Source organism: Hevea brasiliensis, chromosome 14 (genome assembly GCF_030052815.1).
Source record: "Hevea brasiliensis isolate MT/VB/25A 57/8 chromosome 14, ASM3005281v1, whole genome shotgun sequence".
Lineage (NCBI taxonomy): Eukaryota > Viridiplantae > Streptophyta > Magnoliopsida > Malpighiales > Euphorbiaceae > Hevea > Hevea brasiliensis.
Genome location: NC_079506.1, coordinates 63,169,725 through 63,191,899, shown reverse-complemented (window position 1 = coordinate 63,191,899; position 22,175 = coordinate 63,169,725).

Here is a 22,175-nt window from a genome sequence, read left to right as displayed (position 1 = left end):
TCTCAATACAAAGTCGAATGGCTAAAAGCCATGAAATCACGAATGGCATTTTTGCCATGTGCGATCGCTAACTGAACCCTATTGGCATGCCAAACTATCCAAACCAATCTTGTTAGGTATACTAGGGCATTTGAAACTCTTAAATTTGTCAATTTGTGAATTTCAACTTTTTTTGTGTCACTATTCATCATTGGTCAACAAAAATGTTGACTTTTGGAATAAAAATGTGTACATTGCCTTTGGCACTCCCAACATACCACATTTGGTGTTAAAAACTTGTTGGCATTAAGTGTTAATACCATTTCAAAGTGTAACCCACACAAGCAGAAAATTTCAGTTTTGATGAGTCAACTTTACTGTTCCATTGGACACTGTTACTGTTGGAATTTGAAGAAATGTAAAACATGAAAGTTGTTCCTTATTTTGTCTAGTTGAATTTCCTTTTTTGAATCACTCCATTTGGAGTTTTGTAGCTCCAGATATGGCTCAAAAACCCAAGCTGTCCGGATATGCATTCTGCAGAAATTTACCATATCTACAGTGCATGAACAGTAACTTGAGTCACTTGGTTGAATGGGTTCTGGCCATAATTTGGGGTAGGTTCCTTCATGAAAGTTGTTTGTCTATGTCTTAACTTGTTTCTGTAAATATTTTAGGCCAATTGACCAAATCTACAGTGAGTTATGGCCAAATGAATAGTTACTATTCATTTAGCAAATTCTGCAGAATTCAGTGCAGGGTATCCGGATTGTGGTTGAGTTTTGACCCTTTTGCTTTGGTCTTTTGGGCATGGTTTCTTCAGCAAAAATGTGCCATTATAAGCCTAGTTTCATGTCCAATTGGCCAAACACCAATTGGACTAACACAGCCCAAGTTATGGCTGTGCAAAGGGACTGAATTTTCAGTCCCTATGCTGCTGTCCATAGGCAGATTTCACCTTCACTTTACCATTCAATTTTTCAGTTCTAATTAGGGTCAACCTACCTAAAATGGTCACTAATTGACCATTAAAAATTTCTCTAACCATTTCCTAAGCTAAGTCACAATTTCACCTTTGCAAACCCTAATGTCCAAACCAATTACTCATAAACCTTGATTGACATGCTTAGTTCAATCTCCATGCATATTAATACCTTAACCATGATTTCCAACCACTCTAAGTTTATTAAACAATCAAACTCAATCTCCCATAGGGCTGCCAAAAATTGAAGGTACCCTTAACACATGTAATTTACTTCAATCTCTTAAAATCTCTTAGCTCAAAATGATGTTTTAACTAATACTAAAAGAGTGAGAACAAAAGTGTAGCACTAACCTCTTTGCTCAACTTATTGAGCTTGTGAAACTCTTGATTTTCTCCTCTTTGTGGCTGCCTAATGCTTCCTTAGGATGTGTAGATAAATTTTGGTGAAGGTGACTTAGGATTTTAAGGTTGGTTTTTGGGAGGATTCAAGCTCAATTTGAGCAACAATGGAGGTTTGGCTTAGGGCAAGGGTCACGGCTGCAAGAGGATGAGGAGGAAGGCTACTGAAATTTGTGGTTATTTATTCTTCATTTTATCTCTTTATTAGTTAGTCAAATGGTAGGTTAATTGTGATTGGTTGAACATTTTAAATGACATCACTTTGATGTCATAAATAGCATTTTTTTGATTTTTCTTCTCTTTTCTCCACTACTCATTTCAAATTTCATTTCTAGTAATGTTTATTCATATTTTATGTTATATTAATTATTTACTCAACTGGACAAGTCGGCCAAAAATCACCTCGGAAGGCGAAATGACCAAAATGCCCTCTGTTTGGCTTAACGGGTCAAAATCGTCTGTACCGATTGAAAAATTTTTCTAGGTATTTTCTTGGCATTCTAATGCCATGGGAACCTCAATTACCCTTCTCTGGAGTCCCAAAAATTATTTTATCCCCGGGTCTAGGGCTCCTCGTTGCGAGAACCGCAACTTTCCTCCGATTACCCATCGCTAGGGCACCGGCTCATTTAACTCGGTTGTATTTTATTTCTAAAATTTTTACTAAATTTTTCTTATTAATATTTGAGTTAATTATGGTTCCTGACTTTAGTTTAAATATTTTTCCGGACATTCTAGCTGTCTGGACCGACACCGGTCACTGGAACAGTAGAATGTACGGAGTGGTTACCGGGAGGGTGTTACACTACTGGTAAGTACCGTCTTCCCATAACACTACCACGGTACTAAGGATTTATGCCACGAAGGCATAGATAGACAGGAGTCGCCACTCGGGTAATAACCGAGAAGTGTTTCTTCCAAGGGTCATGGATGGCAACTTACTCCTTGCAAAGTTTCCACAACCATCATTACCATAGCCCAATGTCTATGTTTGGGATAGTGGGTACGTAAGGGGAAGGTGTTAGGCACCCCTTACACCTGGTCTAACCTCGTCAATTTGAGTGCCAGTCCTATACTAATGTTTCTAGAAGTCTTGTTATTATTCCTTTATTAAACTTTATCCTAAAAAATGCAATTCTAATCCTACACACGCAAGTAATTCACAAAAGGGTTGTTGTTTACACACAATTTTCATGCACAAGTAATTCCTATCTATGGGGTTGCTAATTATTTAAATGATATTTACCAGATGACTAAAATTAATTTATTATTGGGAATTCAATTTACAAACAAATTCAATTTCGAATAGCCCTACGTTTCTATTTAACCTAATTAATTAATTTTCACCAAGTTACCCTAAGGATAATTGAACTAAGTTAATTATGTACATGTGTAATTTATTCTAATATCACATAAGTCCCAAACAATCACAACCTAATAAAGATTTCTAACATGCAAATTTATTTTACAATTACCAAGTATTAAATTAAATTTATTTACATGCTAATGCTAGTTTAATTTACAAACAAGATTAATTTTAATTTACAAAGTATTTATTTAAATTAATTACATGCAAAAATTAATTAAATTAAAAAAACAAAGTTAATTTTAATTTACCAAATAAAAGTTCTATTATTACTATGATTTCATGCCAATGGTTATTCAAGAAGTTTAGAGCTACTTACTTGTTGGTAAATGCAGTTGCCATTGGGGCAAGCTACCCTTGAAAAAGGGTCTTCTCTTCTATTATGGCAATGATATCCCTGGCTTACTCCCGTTTAGCTCCATATAAGCTCCACGCAAATGTCCTCTTTGGTACTTACCTTAGGGCTACTTACCAATTTTGTTCATAATAAAAAAATAAAGAAACTAAGGAAAATAAAAGAAATAAAGAAAATATTAATGACAATTTACATTGGATTCTAACTCTAGTCTACTAAAAGGTTAAGATTCCTAATTAGTTATAACTACCTAATGGTTTAAGTCTTCTAACATGATCCAAACACTTCATAACACTTCATGAATTAAAAGAACACAGAAAAATAGATCAAATATCAATTAAAACCCAAGAAAATACAAGAACATGCATAAATATACAATTTTCAAATTCTCTAAAAATCATAAAAAAATTACAAAAGATAGCCTACATATCATACAAGATCATAAAATTTATAAATCAAATAAAATCCTAGTCGAATGGTCTACATAAATCGTAAATTTTCTAAGTGACAGAATCGTACTACTTTTTTGTAAAATTCATAACTTATTAACCACAATAGATATGAATGCAAAGCCAATTGAAAAAGATTCATAAGATTCTAAAGTTAATTTTAGACACTAGATTTGCACAAAAATATTAAGGAGCAAGGGAAATATGGGCTCTATAATCGGATATCTTGCAAATCAGATTTTACAGGAACCCTAATTTCAAACAGCCATAACTTACAAAATATTAAAGCTTTTTTAGTGATCTTGAGCCTAAAATTAATGGAATTTCGTGTAGAATATGAATATAATTTTTACAAATTTTTTACATATTCAGAAAATAAAGAAAAATAATAAAAATATGAGAGATAGAAACTAAACATGTGCAGAGTTGTGTATCCCCTCAAATTAAACATGATTACATGATCAATATGAACATATAAAATAAATTGAAGACAAGGAGCATAGAATTAAAATATTTTGTGGCATAGATCTTGAAAAGAAAATAATAAAAACTGACCTTCCAGAAATCTTGTATGAAAATCTTCTTAAAGAAAAGAAAAAATATGGAAGAACTCAAAGAGTCTTGAATATCCCTAAATTTCCTATATCTCTAAATTTTCTCTTCCTCTTTCCTCCCATCATCCTTTTTTTTTCCTTTTTTTTTCTTTTTCTTTTTTTTTCTTCCTTTTTTTTTATCAGTGGGGTATTTATAGGGTTTTGGGTGAGAGGTGTTATAGGGTTTGGAGTCCTAACGTGATAAAGTTCAGATAACTTAAACAACTAAGATTGCAGAATTTGGGTAAGACTGAAATATGGATGAGGTGTTTCAACCAATGGGAAGACAAGGAAAAGGGAAGGCACCAATAGGGAGTGAGGAAGAGGTGTGGTAGGGTTTGAAGTCTTAGTGTGATAAGGTTCAGATAACTCAAATGACTAGGATTAATGAATTTGGATGAGACTGGAATATGGGTGAGGTGTTCCAACCAATAGAAAAAGAGGGAAAGGGGGTGACACCAATAGGGAGTGAGGAAGAGAGTGGGGCCAAGGAGGAGAGAGATATTTTGTTATTTTAATTTTTAGAAAATAATTAAATGGGTCCCATTTAAAATTTCTAACTAGGCTTTCTTAGGCCCATAGAGCCCAATTAAACTTAATTAGATCCATTTAAGAACTACCCATATTAAATTTAAACAAAACAAAATTTTATTTAAATTTAATTAAATTAATTTCCCCAAAACTTTATTATTATTTTTATTTTTTCAAGATCATGCCACAGAATTAATAATTCAGCTCCATGCCTCTAATTACATCTTACAGTCATATAATTTTTCATCATCGGGTTTCCCACGGCCTCAATGTACATACTCATCACAAAAAAAAGGGTCTACAGTTTGCCCCACACTTTGGCGAAAGTTGAAATCAATGCGAAAGCATTGCTCAAGTTTCGTCAAAGTGAAACTCAAATTTCTAATAACTATGAAACATTGGCTATGAGGATCAAGTATATATTGCTCGATCGACATACTCTATGTTATGAGACTAGGTACGGTCTCATAACAGTGATAACTGTGTCACGTGAAAAATGAGTGTATCTTGCTCTGTCGATACACTCTGCATCATAAGACTAGCTACGGTCTCATGACAATGGCAACTGTGTGATTTGAAATGTTGTGGATTCATATTTAGGACCGCAGTCCTAAACTACCTACGTATCCCCCTCATTATCCTGAGGAAGAATCAGACACACTCATAGTTCAACACTTGAAACTGTGGTGATGCATGTTTTTCTACGCCTTACACACCTACAGGTGACATGTTGATGCGTGTTCTTCTACGCCTTACACAACTATGCCATATGCCCTAAACAACGTCTAAGGACTTACCAAAAAATATCTGTCATGAAATGTTATGGGTTCGTATTTAGGACCGCGGTCCTAAACTACCTACGTATCTCCCTCGCTATCCTGAAGAAGAATCAGACCCCCTCATAGTTCGACAATTGAAACTGTGGTGATGCATGTTATTCTACGCCTTACACACCTACAGGTGACATGTTGATGCATGTTTTTCTATGCCTTACACAACTATGTCATGCGCCCTAAACAACATCTAAGGACTTACCAAAAAATATCTGTCATAAAATGTTGTGGGTTCGTATTTAGGACTATTGTCCTAAACTACCTACTTATCTCCCTCGCTATCCTGAAGAAGAATCAGACCCCCTCGTAGTTCGACAATTGAAACTGTGGTGATGCATGTTATTCTACGCCTTACACACCTACAGGTGACATGTTGATGCATGTTTTTCTATGCCTTACACAACTATGTCATGCGCCCTAAACAACGTCTATGGACTTACCAAAAAATATGTATCATAAAATATTATGGGTTCGTATTTAGGACCGCGGTCCTAAAGCACCTATGTATCCCCCTCGCTATCCTAAGAAAGAATCAGACGCCCTCGTAGTTCGACAATTGAAACTGTGGTAATGCATGTTTTTCTACGCCTTACACACCCACAGGTGACATGTTGATGCATGTTCTTCTATGCCTTACACAACTATATCATACGCCCTAAACAATGTTTAAGTACTTACCAAAAAAATATCTAATTCATGATTTAAAAAAAAAAAAAAAGGATGACTAGGTCTCAAAATTCTCTCTGATTTTTATGCTTCCTGTATGCTACTTCCTATCATGGGCATGCTGATTTTACTAGAGATTCTAAAAAAAACTTATTCCTCTGGGGGACCTCTTTTTGCAAAAACTTTTTTATAACCTAAAAATTTTTGAGAAGAACTGTTCACCAAAAATGACTTCCTTAAGGTCACAATACAATTTCCTTCTGATTTTTCTTTTTCTTTTTCTTCTCTCCCCCATGCTTCATTATTCTACAGCTATTTCAAAACTTTTTCTTCCTTGACTCATTTCTCTTGCATGAACTCAATTCTTTGTGCCCTAACTTTTGCCTAAAATGCTCTTTCGAGTTTTCATCTCAGCGGGCCTGCTCTAACTTTTGCCTAAGCGGCCCTTTCAGGTTTTCCACTTAGCGAGCTTTCTTTTTTTTTTCTTTTCTTTTTCTTATTCTTTTTCTTTTTTTTTTTTTTGAAATTAGACAATTACCAGGATATTCATATCAAGCACCTATTCTATCATGCTCACAAGACAATAGGTTAAATCAAAACAATGCAGTTCAATTACTTAATCTTTTGATGTATCCCTCAAGACACAAACATTCACAATCATAATTAAATAAAACCTATTCCTGGTTAATATAATAAAAATTTCTTTATTTATTCAGGTACACCATTACTCCCTCTTACATTTAGTTTTACCAAATTTTTAACCTTCCAAAGTTAGAAATAAGCTTATAACCTACTGAATGGCCTTTTCAGGTTTTCCATCCAGATCTTCTCTCATCTCTCCTTTTGCCTAGACCACCTTTTGTAGATTTTCAATCTAGCATTTTTCTTTTCTTTTCTTTTTTTCTTTGACCCTTAATTTTGCCTAGACCGCCTTTTACAGGTTTTCAGCCTAGCGGGCCTGTCTCACACAAAGTACCATTTAAGCCTATCTAAATTGACTGGTTCTTGAAATTCATTCCCATCCCGGTCTGATATTCTTACAGTAGCAAGATCTTTTTGACTATGTATGGACCATCCTAGCTTGGGTTAAACTTTCCTCTTAAATCAAAGGGACTATGAGCTTGTTTCAAAACCATGTCTCCCTCTTTGATCTTTCTTGGCTTCACCTTTTCATTAAAGGCTCTAGTTATCTTCCTCTGATAAGCCTTCATACGATACAAGGCTCACATCCTCTTTTCATCAATCAAAGCTAGTTCCTCACATCTCTTATAAGCCCACTCATTTTCTAAGATCTTAGCTTCTAGCATCACTCTTAAGGATTTGACCTCTTGCTTAATGGATAGTACTACTTTAGTCCAATACACTAAAGAGAATGGGGCTTCCCTCGTGGATGTCCTTGTAGTACTACGATAACCTTAAAGAACATAAAGGAGTTTTTCAGGCCAATCCTTATATGTTTCAAACATTTTTTTTTCTTTCCAACTAGAACCTTTCCATTTATATGGGGACCACACATTCCTGCATGTACTTCTTTCATTATTTGCTCAGCCTATTTTTCTATCACACATAAGAGTTTGTAGAATTGCCTCCCAGCTAAAGTAAATTGAGTGGCTAATCTATGAATTATTGCTCTATCTCTTTTATAGGCTTATTGCGAGTATTCTCTCACTTTCAGAGACCTCCTTATGTCTTCATATCATTTTCCTTCTCTCTTTAGGTCCACATGTGCTACTATTAATCCTTCATAGCATGAAATTTTACTCCTCATTAGGATAACTAGCTACGTCAACTTTTGATCATTCTTTTCCAATGGGAACACTAGCTTGGCTTGGGAATCGGCCATTTAATTTTAAGCTTGAGGCATGTGCTTCTTGGTACTTTGTTAATAAGGCTATAAATTTATCTCTTTCTTCTTGGGTTAAATCTTCAGCTAACTTACTGTCTTTAGGATTATTTGGTGTACCCAAATTAATAGAGATTGATTTTGATGCATTAACAAAAATAGATTCTAAACGATTATAAATGCCATGCATATGCCCATTAGAATAAACATCAAACAAGTAAGCAGAAGGACTAGGAATGTTATTGATCTTTGCCTTGAAATCTTTATCAAGTACATCAGAATTGGAAACATCAATATCACTACTGTGAGCATTACAAAAGATAGACTCAAACATAGGGGTGTAGCTTTAGGTGTTTGGCTTTTCATGCAGTCCTTAGATCAATGGTGCTGATTTTTTGCTTTAGCTCTTTCACATGTGGTAACCCCTAATCATATATCAAGCTAATTGCCCCCGCTTTTAAGAACTTAGGAGGCTTTGGCTCTTCTTCCTCTTCTGTTGGCTCATAGCCCAAACCATGACTTGTAATCTGCCCTTTCATCTTCAAGAAAAGTCACCAGACCATCTATACTTTCTTCTAGGCCTATGCTAAGAAAAAACTTTATCCCTTTCTTCATAGTAGCCATTTTTAGATCCATCTAGTTTTTATAGATCCCAACAACTTTAAAATCAAACACTAGTGGAACTGAATCATCTAGTTGTAATGCAACTATTTCCTCATCAGAATTAGTCCAAACATCCAAAAGACCCTCCTCATAGCTAAAATTATCACAAATGTCAACAACCATTATGGACTGAGGTTCATTGGGCTTTTGGATGGGTTGGATACGTTCATTGGGCTTTTGGATGGGTTGGATAAAGTCAATAATTCTTTTAGGGTTATTTGGGGTGATGGAGATCATGTAGAGACTTGGTGTAGGTGGAAATTTTGGTTAGGCATGGGGCTTTTAGGTTAATTTTCTGGGTCAATTATCCTTTTGGCATCAATTAGGTCTTAGATATCATACTTAAGTTGAAAGCATCAGTCGGTGTCATGACTGTGGGCTTGGTAGAACCGGCAACATTGGTTGATATCATAGCTAGGTGAGAGTGGATTTGGTAGTGGTCTGGGTGCTAAGAGTTATAGGAGGTCTTGAACTTTGGGACACTCCAAAACTTCGGATAATGGTTGGCTGAATTGGAAAAAATCTCCTTGGGGTGTGAGACACAATTTGAACCTCAATAATTTTAATGCCACTTAATTGGCCTACCTCGAGGCATCTTTCTAAAGTTGACCACAATTGTCTCTTTTAGCTCAAACATCTTGGCGTTCAATATTTCATCAAGCACAGCCATAGTTTCTTCTATCGTAAGTATTGCAGGTGAAATCCTTACTAGTCTCTTCCCTTCTCTAACCCAAGTGACCTGATTAGAAGTCTCTTTGGTATGTTTTGAGTCTATGTTTGCTAAAAAAAAAATAGGATTTAAGGGTTAACCTAAGTATGCTATGTACATGAATGCAATGCATGAATGGACTATTTTTTTTTCTTTTTTTTTGTTTTTTTTTTTGCCTTTACTTTTACAAAACCAAAACCAAACTATACCAATAGAACCAAAATTGAACCAAAACCAGACCATATAAACTGAGCTAAAATCGAACCAAAGAATGAATCAAAACCAGAAAAAAAAAAATCTCTAGAACTGAATCTTCGCCCCCTTATACCTTCAACTCTCACGTGCAGGGTAAGAAAAAATTCTATCCTAAGCTATGGTACACTGGACACACCAACAGGGGGTGGTCCAGGACGATCCTTCCCTTACAAACAAAGGATTTATATCCTTAAAGTGTAACCATAAGTAAGCATCCTCTTGCTTAACACGGGTATTGAAATGGACTTGGGCCTATACACACATTGGGTTTATGCATAGGCCTAGGTTCATCTCATCTACCATTAGAACTTATGGTTTGAATAGTAAGGTTATAAATCCAACACAACAAAAATCTACAAGGTACCTAGGGCTGAAATCTATGGCTCATGGGCTTCATCGGGTAGGAAAAGGGTCACCCATGCGAGAGCTTGTCCATTAAGCACAACGGCCGGAGCTATGGCTCTTTTATATACTCGAAGGTACGGGCATGAGGTGCTAGCATTCACCAATTCATCATAGCTCAAGTGGAGCTATGGTCTCCTTGGCTAGTACTAGCGGGGCTAAAAAGGGTAAGGGTGATCCGTGTGATAGTGTAGTGCAATGTAAAAAGTTTAAAAAAGGAATAATATTGACTAATAGAAACATGTTGGAGTAACTATCCATTTAGTCCCCAGTGGAGTCGCCAAATTGTGGGGGTGGGGGCGTGAGGCGAAATATCATCCATTAAAATTATATAAAATACACCAGGTAATGCCCAGGAAAGATGGTGGAGTCACAATGGTCTCACTTAAGTACCACCTCCTTAGACAGCATTTCCTAGACATGCACTTCATATAATCCTAATAGAATCAAACCACTGGTAAGTACCGTCTTCCCATAACACTACCACGGTACTAAGGATTTATGCCACAAAGGCATAGATAGACAGGAGTCGCCACCCGGGTAATAACCGGGACGTATTCAGTGTTTCTTCTGAGGGTCATGGATGGCAACTTACTCCTTGCAGAGTTTCTACAACCGTCATTACCATAGCCCAATGTCTAGGTTCGGGATAATGGGTACGTAAGGGGAAGGTGTTAGGCACCCTTATGCTTGGTCTAACCTCGTCAATTCGAGTGGCAGTCCTCTACTAATGTTTCTAGAAGTCTTGTTTATTATTCCTTTATTAAACTTTATCCTAAAAAATGCAATTCTAATCCTACACACGCAAGTAATTCACAAAAGGGTTATTGTTTACACACAATTTTCATGCACAAGTAATTCCTATCTATGGGGTTGCTAATTATTTAAATGATATTTACCAGATGACTAAAATTAATTTATTATTGGGAATTTAATTTACAAACAAATTCATTTTCTAATAACCCTACGTTTCTATTTAACCTAATTAATTAATTTTCACCAAGTTACTCTAAGGATAATTGAACTAAGTTAATTATGTACATGTGTAATTTATTCTAATATCACATAAGTCCCAAACAATCACAACCTAATAAAGATTTCTAACATGCAAATTTATTTTACAATTACCAAGTATTAAATTAAATTTATTTACATGCTAATGCTAACTCTAGTCTCCTAAAAGGTTAAGATTCCTAATTAGTTACAACTACCTAATGGTTTAAGTCTTCTAACATGATCCAAACACTTCATAACACTTCTTGAATTAAAAGAACACAGAAAAATAGATCAAGTATCAATTAAAACCCAAGAAAATACAAGAACATGCATAAATATACAATTTTCAAATTCTGGCAGATTAATGGTAGGAAGAAATTCGATTTCTTAAAAATAGTTATACATGCCTAAAAATCGTAAAAAAGTTACAAAAGAAAGCTTACATATCATACAAGATCATAAAATTTATAAATCAAATAAAACCCTAGCCGAATGGTCTACATAAATCGTAACTTTTCAAAGTGACAGAATCGTACTACTTTTTTGTAAAATTCATAACTCATTAACCACAATAGATATGAATGAAAAGCCAATTGAAAAAGATTCATAAGATTCTAAAGTTAATTTCAGACACTAGATTTGCACAAAAATATTAAGGAACAAGGGAGATATGGGCTCTATAAATTGGATATCCTGCAAATCAGATTTTATAGGAACCCTAACTTCAAATAGCCATAACTTACAAAATATTAAAGCTTTTTTAGTGATTCTTGAGCCTAAAATTAATGGAATTTCGTGTAGAATAGGAATATAATTTTTACAAATTTTTTACAGATTCAGAAAATAAAGAAAAATAATAAAAATACAAGAGACAGAAACTAAACATGTGCAGAGTTGTGTATCCCCTCAAATTAAACATGATTACATGATCAATATGAACATATAAAATAAATTGAAGACAAAGAGCATAGAATTAAAATATTGTGTGGCATAGATCTTGAAAAGAAAACAATAAAAACTGACCTTCCAGAAATCTTGTATGAAAATCTTCTTGAAGAAAAGAAAAAATATGGAAGAACTCAAAGAGTCTTGAATATCTCTAAATTTCCTATATCTCTAAATTTTCTCTTCCTCTTTCCTCCCATCATCCTTTTCTTTTTTTCTTTTTTTTTTTTTACTTTTTCCCTCCTTTTTTTTCTTTTTCTTTTTTTTTCCTCCTTTTATTTTTATCAGTGGGGTATTTATAGGGTTTGTTGTGAGAGGTGTGATAGGGTTTGGAGTCCTAGCGTGATAAAGTTCAGATAACTTAAACAACTAAGGTTGCAGAATTTGGATGAGACTGAAATATGGATGAGGTGTTTCAACCAATGGGAAGACAAGGAAAAGGGAAGGCACCAATAGGGAATGAGAAAGAGGTGTGGTAGGGTTTGAAGTCTTAGTGTGATAAGGTTTAGATAACTTAAATGACTAGGATTGATGAATTTGGATGAGACTGGAATATGGGTGAGGTGTTCTAACCAATAGAAAGAGAGGGAAAGGGGGTGACACCAATAGGGAGTGAGGAAGAGAGTGGGGCCAAGGAGGAGAGAGATATTTTGTTATTTTAATTTTTAGAAAATAATTAAATGGGTCCCATTTAAAATTCCTAACTAGGCTTTCTTAGGCCCATAGAGCCCAATTAAACTTAATTAGATCCATTTAAGAACTACCCATATTAAATTTAAACAAAACAAAATTTTATTTAAATTTAATTAAATTAATTTCCCCAAAACTTTATTATTATTTTTATTTTTTCAAGATCATGCCACAGAATTAATAATTCAGCTCCATGCCTCCAATTACATCTTACAGTCATATAATTTTTCATCATCGGGTTTCCCACGGCCTCAATGCACATACTCATCACAAAATAAGGGTCTACATCATGCCAGCTGAAACCGCATGAGAGGAACTACCCCACACATGATCTTGAGCTAGCAGCTATTGTTTTTGCTCTGAAGATCTGGAGACACTATTTGTATGGAGAGAAATGCTACATTTACACAGATCACAAGAGCTTGAAGTATTTGGGCACCCAGAAGGAATTGAATTTGAGGCAGAAGAGATGGTTAGAACTCATTAAAGACTATGATTGCTTAATAGACTATTAGCCAGGGAAAGCAAATGTGGTGGCTGACGCCTTAAGTCGCAAGACTATGGCAAGTCTCAAGACTATGGCAAGTCTCAGAGTTTCTCCTTTGTCCATGGTATATGAATTGAAAGCACAGCATGCCAGTTTAGAGATTGATGATGAGGGACAGATAGTAGTTGCATGGCATGTACAGCCAGTGTTGATTGATCAGATCAGAATGGCTGCTCAGAGTGATGAAAAATATCAGAAGCTACTGAAAGAAGTCCAGCAAGGCAAGAAACATGAATATTCTGTGAGAGATGATGGTTTATTACTACACCAGGGCAGAATGTGCGTTCCTAGTGATGTGGAATTGAGACAAATTATTATGAAGGAAGCACATGAGTCTCCATTTGCTATGGACCCTGGTGGAACTAAAATGTACCGAGGGCTGAAAGAGCATTACTGGTGGATGGGTATGAAGAGAGATATAGCTGAGTTTATTTCCAAATGCCTAACTTATCAGCAAGTGAAGGCAGAACATCAAGTTCCAGCTGGTTTGTTAGATCCTTTGTCAGTACCAGTGTGGAAATGGGAACGAATAACTATGGATTTTGTTACAGGACTTCTAAAGACACAGAGTAGTCATGATGCAGTATGGGTTATAGTTGACAGATTGACCAAGTCTGCTCACTTTTTGCCAGTTCGGATGGACTATAGCCTGGAAAGATTGGCCAGATTGTACATATATGAGATTATAAAATTGCATGGAGTGCCAGTATCAATTGTGTCTGACAGAGATCCTAGGTTCACTTCTAGATTCTGGGGTAGTCTTCAGAGAGCCCTAGGAACTAGATTGAACTTCAAAGACAAAGATTCCACCCACGCATGCATGGCCACCGAGAGGGTTATTCATATATTGGAGGATATGCTACGTGCTTGTGTGATTGAATTTGAAGGTAGTTGGGATACACACTTGCCTTTGATTGAGTTTGCTTATAACAATAGCTACCAATCAAGCATAGGGATGCCTCCATATGAAGCTTTGTACGGCAGAAAGTGCAAAACTCGCTTATGTTGGGATGAAGTAGGTGAAAGGAAGATGATTGGGCAAGAAATTGTTCAGCAGACAGAGGAAAATATCAGATTGATCAGAGATAGACTCAAGGCTGCATCAGACCGTCAGAAGTCCTATGTTGATCTGAAGAGAAGAGATATTGAATATGCAGTGGGTGATAAGGTATTCCTCAAAGTTTCTCCTTGGAAGAGGATTATGAGATTTGGCAGAAAGGGGAAACTGAGTCCTCGTTTCATCGGACCATATGAGGTTCTGGAAAGAGTGGGTCCTTTGGCATATCGGTTGGCATTACCTCCAGAGCTAGCAAGGATACACAGTGTCTTCCATGTGTCCATGTTAAGGAGGTACAGATCTGACCCATCTCATGTACTATCGGATGAGGAGATTGAGGTAAATCCAGACCTCTCATATGAGGAAGAACCCATAAAAATTCTGGCATATGAGGTGAAGCAGCTGAGGAATAAACAGATACACCTGGTTAAAGTGCTGTGGAACCATCATTCAGGCTAGGAAGGTACTTGGGAACGAGAAGAGGATATGAGGAGACAGCACCCACAACTATTCAGAGACTAATGTCAGGTAAAATTTCGAGACAAAATTTATTTAAGGGGGGGAGAATTGTAACACCCCTATATTCGGTAGTGCGTACTACTATTCCGGTGACTAGTGTTGTTTGGACAGCTAGGATGCCTAGAACTACACTTCGATATGAGTGAAGAGACATAAAATAATGAAATACAAGAAAATAAAATACAAGAAAAACAAAGGAAAAATAATAGCAAAGAAATATAATCAAGTTAAGCGAGCCGAGAACCCTAGCGATGGGTGACCGCACCGGGAAGTCACGGCGTGGACCGTTGACTAGCCCTGAACTGCGGGGAACCTTGGAAATATTTTTAGGACTTAAATAGACCCCTATTGAAGTATAAATATCATTAGAAATATCAAAGAAAAATTAAATAATTAGTACAAAGAAAAGTGAGAAATCGAAAAACGGACAAAACCCGGTGTTACCGAAAAATCGGGAATGCAACCTGAACAGGGGCATTGTGGTCATTTGATATTCCGAATTGTCTTTTGACCTAAATGTCCATTAAAAATAACTAATATTACACTTGGAAAATATAATGAAAAATTAATTTAGGGGTACCTAATGTAAATAGTAAAAATGGAGGGTAAATTGACTAATTATCACATTTAAACATAAAATATAATTGATTTTGTGTAAGTGGACCACTAAGGATTATAATATGTATTTAGTGGGCAGATTAATCCACTAAACTTCATCTTCAACCTCCATTCTCCTCCCATGCTGAATTGAATTCCCTCACAACCTCCATGACCGAAACTTGAAGAAGCTTCATCATCTCCTCCATTTCACCCCCAAACACCAAAGTTCCTTCATTAATCTTGATCCCCACTTCACAAGGAAGAAGTAGATACCAATATTAAGAAGTTTTAGTGAAGATTTAGCAAGTCCCAACAATAGGTAAGTTTGAGTTTTTGATTGTTGCTTTGTTAAAGTTTGTAAGGATGTTATGGGTGTTTGATTTATGGAGAAATTTTTGAGGTTTGATGTTGAATGGGAGTGTGTACTTTTAGCAGCCATGGAAACACCTTGAAGGCAGTTTATTTATGCTTGTAAATGGTGAATTAAATGATTGATTAAATGTATATTGTGTAGGAAATTGTTTGGGTGATGTATACTTAGTATATGTAAATGCAAAATGAAATTTAAAGCTTGGAAAGTAATGGAATGTAAGTGTACCATTGTGGCAGTTTGCTAACTCTTGAGGAGTGCTGGAATTCATGCTTGGTTTATGGAATAATGATGTTAGAATGTGTTGGTTTTTATGGCAGTTTGAGTGCATGTAAGATGGTGTGAAGTTGGATATGTAAATGAGCATGAATTGGTGATTGAATTGTTGTAAATTGAGTTGGACAAATTCTGCACTTATTGGTGCACATTGAATGTAATTGTAAGCTGCCAAAATGACCTATAAAATGTTTTAAATTATGTTTAGGTTGTGGTACAACCAGAATTGGTTTGAATGTTGAGTTTGGTAAGTGCTAAAAGTGATCCTTGATGTGTATGCAAGAAATGCAATAAGGCAGTTTGTGTTTTAGGCCTATAACTTTAAGTGTGTGGCTCCAATTGGTATGAGACCAATTGGAGGTGAAACTACACACAAAATGTGCCAACTTTCATGAAGGAATCATACCAAAATTCTGCTTGCAAGGTAGCTTGAAAAATGACCAAATCCGGATTAAGTGAAAATAAGGCCTGAAAATTGACCATTTGGGCAGCAGTTAATGTTTAAGCTATAACTCACTCAAAACAGGTCCAATTGACCTGAAATTTTAGCCATGAATAGCTAAGACCCATATCTACAAGGCTTATGAAGACACCAAAACCCAAAAATGATCATAAGCAAGTCAAACAGCTTGCACAAGTTCGGGTCCAAAAACTGGCCGAACCTAAAATGACCTAAAATGACCTAAAGTGACCAATTTTGGTGCAATTTGACCAGCAATAGTAAAATGACCATAACTTGGTCTACATAACTCAGAATGACCTGAAATTTTTCCCCGCGTTCCATAAGACATAGATCTACAAGTTTGTAGTTTTGACCAAAACCCGAAAACCAAGGGAACTAGGTCGTCCGGCTAGGTCAAACTAATATCCCGGAATCCAGCAAATTGCAAGAAAATGCAGTATACACGGAAATGAACTTGGTAACATGTACCAACTCTGAAAGACTATCGAATGTGACATGTTAGTAACATTAAAACCTAATTTACCTAGAATCCATAGAGGGTCGATATATTAGGTTGATTAAGCAAATAATAGCATTAAGTGAATTACTTATCAAGCATTATCGTTAGAGATAGTTTAATTTAGTACTGAAACACTTCAAATTGTGTTTCTCAGTTAGCAAAGACTAAGAAAAAGGGAAGGAAACACTGAGTCAATACCAGGAGACAGTTATCAGAGGTTTGTGCACAACAACTATTTCTTTTGAATTTTTCAATTGAAATGAATTATGACTATTTGTACATTATTGTTTTAAATTGTGGAAATGTGTTTGAATGGATATTTATCGCTTGAAAAGCACTGTAAATGGTTTGAAATTGTGGAAAATTGTTTGAATGATATTGATGGATACTTATTGATTGAAAAGCATTGGAAATGGTTTGAAACCACAACTATCATTTATATTGATTGTATTCCTCGCTAGCTTGTCTAGTGGGACGAATTGAATTCCCTCTCTGGCTGAAGTGTTGAGGTGTGTGCCTGTTGAGGACGAATTGGATGAGTACTCATATTTTTGCTAGCTAGCTATGTTATTCCTCATTAGTCATTGACTTTTGGGACTTATTGAATACCTCATTAGCCATCGGCTTTTGGGACGAATTGAACTTTGGAACATGATTAAGCTGTGTGTGATTTATTGATATGTATTGTGAGATTGTGAAATGAATTTAAATTCTTATTGACATTCACTCTCTTTTGACTTTAACTATGTTTGGATTTCTGAGATTTATTGTGATATTTTGTTAAATTCCTTCTGACATTCATTGTCTTGAATTTAACTATGATTTTACATATCCATCATTTATATGATTTATGAATTGTGGTTTAAAGTTTTATTTGGTTAATGTTGTGCACCACTAAGACATTGTCTCAGCGATAGCTTTCCATTGCTGTCGTAAGTAGACAGACGGACAGGGCAGCAGACTAGGCTGCTAGTACATCCACCGAGAGATTATCGGGTGTAATGAGTATACCACATTTTGCATTTTGTACTGTAATGTATGACCACTGTATGTACATAGTGTTCTTGGTTTTGAGTAGTTGTAAATTCAAATTGTACATTGAAGTTGTAAAATAATTATGAGTTATTTTGGCTTGTAAAAATTGTATTATATTTCTTGTATCTCAGTTTTTGAAAAATCACTGTGGATTTGAGTTGAGAAATATGTTGTGTTGAGAATTATGTTGGAGTTGAGATTTGGAAATATATTGAAGTGCTTTTTACAGGTTTTCTGAATAACTGTTTTATCCAAAATACCGATGGCACTCTGCCAAAATTTTTACAGAAATTCCAAATAATTCAAATGTGTTAGTTCTATCACTTCAGTTCAAAAAGGTTTTTAACACCTGTAAATAGTGCTCACCACTGTAAAAGAAGTAAGAAAAGTTTTTAAAATTCCTTGTAGTGTGTTTAATGGGTTATCAGTAGACAGAGTTGGTAATCCATTAGGTATACTACGGGATCATGTTATGCCTTACAGAGGGGTAGGGTGTGACATAATATATTTATGTGTAATAGAAAAGGTCCATTGATTTTTTGTTAGAAATATTATTCTTAAGTTGTTAAGAATATGAGTGACAATATTTCTAGCACAAAGTATCATAAATAGGTTCACAATCGAGGATACTTCATAATAGGGACATGACTTATCCAAAAAGATTGTATTCATGTTTGTTCCCAAGTTATTTATATGAGATATAAATAAGATAGAATGGTGAGTCTCATGCCATATGACAAACATGATAGGCACTTATAAATGATAAGTAAGCCGAACCAGTGACACTTATGACAAGCACATGGAGTTTACTCTTGTCAATGTTTTGTCATAAATCATATCAGTGCATATAATCTTTAGACCTGAGATAGCACAGTTATCTTGTATATAGGTAGTTTGAGTTTGATACTGCTTTCATACTTGTACTATGTATGGGTATATGGGCATGTGTTGGCTCCTACTAGTTATATATGGAGGTAGGTGTTGATCAAGATGGAATCTGTTCCTTTAAGTAAATAGAGATAAAATCCTATGTTCATTTAATTGTTCTTGATGTTTCAAGTTCCTGGCCAGGACATATAGATTTATTCAGAAAAGAGTTTTTGATGAGAAAATCTTTTTAATCAAGAATTGGAATTAAAAGAGAACATAATATTCATAGCAAATGGAGTTTGACATAAACCATGGCTCCGGCTTGAGTTGGGATTTTGTAACAGAGAGATTCTAGTGCATGGTAACATATGATTATAGGTTCATTTAAGGTAAACCTTATTACTAATTGGATGGCCATGGCATGCTATGCTAGGTGTTAACCATGGTCTATGAGGTTCATAAAATGATTTAGAGAAATCATTTATGGTAAGAAAGAGTTCTGATGATATTAAGAGTTGATATCATGTCTCATTGCCAATTAGTGATGAGCCTAGTAAGTCACACACATACACAAGTTATCACCTATTTAAATATGATTTAATTAATTAATTAAAGAGTTTAATTGATTAATTAAATAGGTTTGGTTTGCAATTAAATTGCAAAGTCCCTAGTATGACTTGAAACCAAATCTAGATTATTGGATGTGTAGTATAAATTAAATTTATATTAAAAGTGTTTAAATATGAATTTAATTAATGAGAAATTAATTAATAGAGATTAATTAATTAATTTATATTTGGTATAAATTAATTAGAAGAAGAAAAATAATTATTTTGGGTTAAGAACTCAAAATTAAGACACAGGGGCATTTTGGTCATTTCATAGTGTGACACGTGGCACCATGAGATGGTGGCACATGGGATTACACATAAGCTTGCCAAATGTTTTTTTAATCATGTAAGATGATTAAAATCAAGATTAAATATAGGTTTGACACTTGGCACAATGTGATTGGGTAACTTAAACCTAGAGCTAATCAAAGGGTGACATGTGGCAAGGGTTTAATGTGTTAACCTAGCTATTTAAGTGTGGTTATGAAAAGAAAAAATAACCAGCAGCCACTCCTCTCCTTTGTCACGCCACTTTGAGGCTTTTCATCTATTTTTCTTCATCTCTCATCAATTCAAAGAGATTAGCCATCAATCTCTTGAATTAAGAACGCTAGAAATTGTTTATAGTGTCCTGTTTACATCTCTAATCTCTTAAAAGGCAGAACTTGAATTTCTAATTAATAGAAAAAGCTTTAGAAGCTGTTCAAGGGCTGCCATAGGTGTTCTTGGTGTGGACAAGCTAGAGGGACAACATCTGGTGTCCTGAAGACGAATCTCAAAGGCGCAGACACGCTGCAGTATATCAAGAGGTTAGTGTAATCGTTCTTAATTTAATCTAGGGTTCTAAAATTAATCTGATTAATTTTAAAATCTTAAATGGAAAATACAGATCCTAAAACATATTAAAAGAGTTTTAATATGTTGTTTATCATTGAAATCAAATAGATAAAAATAAATCTTGCATGATGCATGTGACCCTAGGTGAAAATTTTTGAATTTAATGGTATAAACTTGTGTTTTTCACGCTTCCGTTCCTTCAAATCACGCATAGAATTCAAACTCAACATACATTTCCAACTCAAGTGCTCAACTTAACATACACCAATAATTAACCTACTAAACTTTGATTTACTTTAATCAACACTAATACCCATCAATTGTATGTGAAAATAATTCAAGTTCTTTACCTACCATGGCTGCCTAAACTAGTGCATAATAACAATTCACCAAAACCTCAAAATTTCTTCATCAATTCATTCATCTCAAGCTTCCCATAAACTTTACTTAAGAAAGAAATCAATTTAAACACTTACCTATTGTTGGGGCTTGTTAAATCTTCACCAAACTCCCTTGAATTTAGTATCTACTTCTTCCTTGTGATGTGGGGATCAAAATTTGTGAAGTGACTTTGGTGTTTGGGTTGGAAATGGAGGCGGTTAGGAAGCTCTCTCAAGTTTTGGGCATGGAGGATTTTGAAGGATTCATTTTGGCATGGAGGAATGAAGGTTGAAGATGAAGTACTTAGTGGATTTACACCTGCCCACATAGTGATTAATTTAACCCATAGTGCTCCACTCACCATAAATTAACTATATTATATGTTTTAAAGTGTAAATCACTCAATTTATGCCCCATTTTTTCTATTTACATTAGGTACCACTAATTTAATTTTTTATTATATTTTCCAAGTGTAATATCATGTGTTTTTAATGGACATTTAGGCCAAAAGACAACTCGGGGTGTCAAATGACCACAATGCCCCTGTTTGGGTTGCATTCCCGATTTTTCGGTAACACCGGGTTTTGTCCGTTTTTCGATTTCTCACTTTTCTTTGTACTAATTAATTAATTTTTCTTTGATATTTCTAATGATATTTATACTTCAATTGATGTCTCTTTAGGTCTTAAAGATATTTTCCAGGGTTACCCATGGTCCAGGGCTAGTCAACGGTCCACGTCGTGACTTCCCTGTGCAGTCACCCATCGCTAGGGTTCTCGGCTAGCTTAACTTGGTTACATTTCTTTGCTATTATTTTTCCTTTGTTTTTCTTGTATTTTCTTTTCTTGTATTTCATTATTTTATGTCTCCTCACTCATATTGAAGTGTAGTTCTAGGCATCCTAGCTGTCCAGACAATACTGGTCACAGGAACAGTAGAACGCACTACCGAACATAGGGGTGTTACAGTATTTGATGAAATACAAACATAAATCTTTTGAAAAGTTCAAAGAATTTAAATGTGAAGTAGAAAATCAAATATAAAAAAAGTATTAAAACACTTCGATTAGATCGTGGAGGTGAATACTTAAGTACTGAATTTGATGAATACTTGAAAGAACATGGCATTGTCTCCCAACTGACTCCTCTAGAAATGCCACAATTGAATGGTGTATCTAAAAGGAGAAATCGTACCCTATTAGATATGGTACGTAGTATGATGAGCTATACTGATATGCCAGTCTCCTTTTGGGGATTTCATTAGAATCAGCTTTGCATATTCTAAATAGGATTTCATTAAAAATAGTTTCTTCCACACCTTATGAGATATGGCATGGAAGAAAACCGAGTCTTAAGCATATTAAGATTTGGGGTTGTCCAGCTTATATTAAAAAGCTGAACACTGATAAATTGGAAACCAGATCAGAAAAAGGCCAATTTGTTGGATATCCA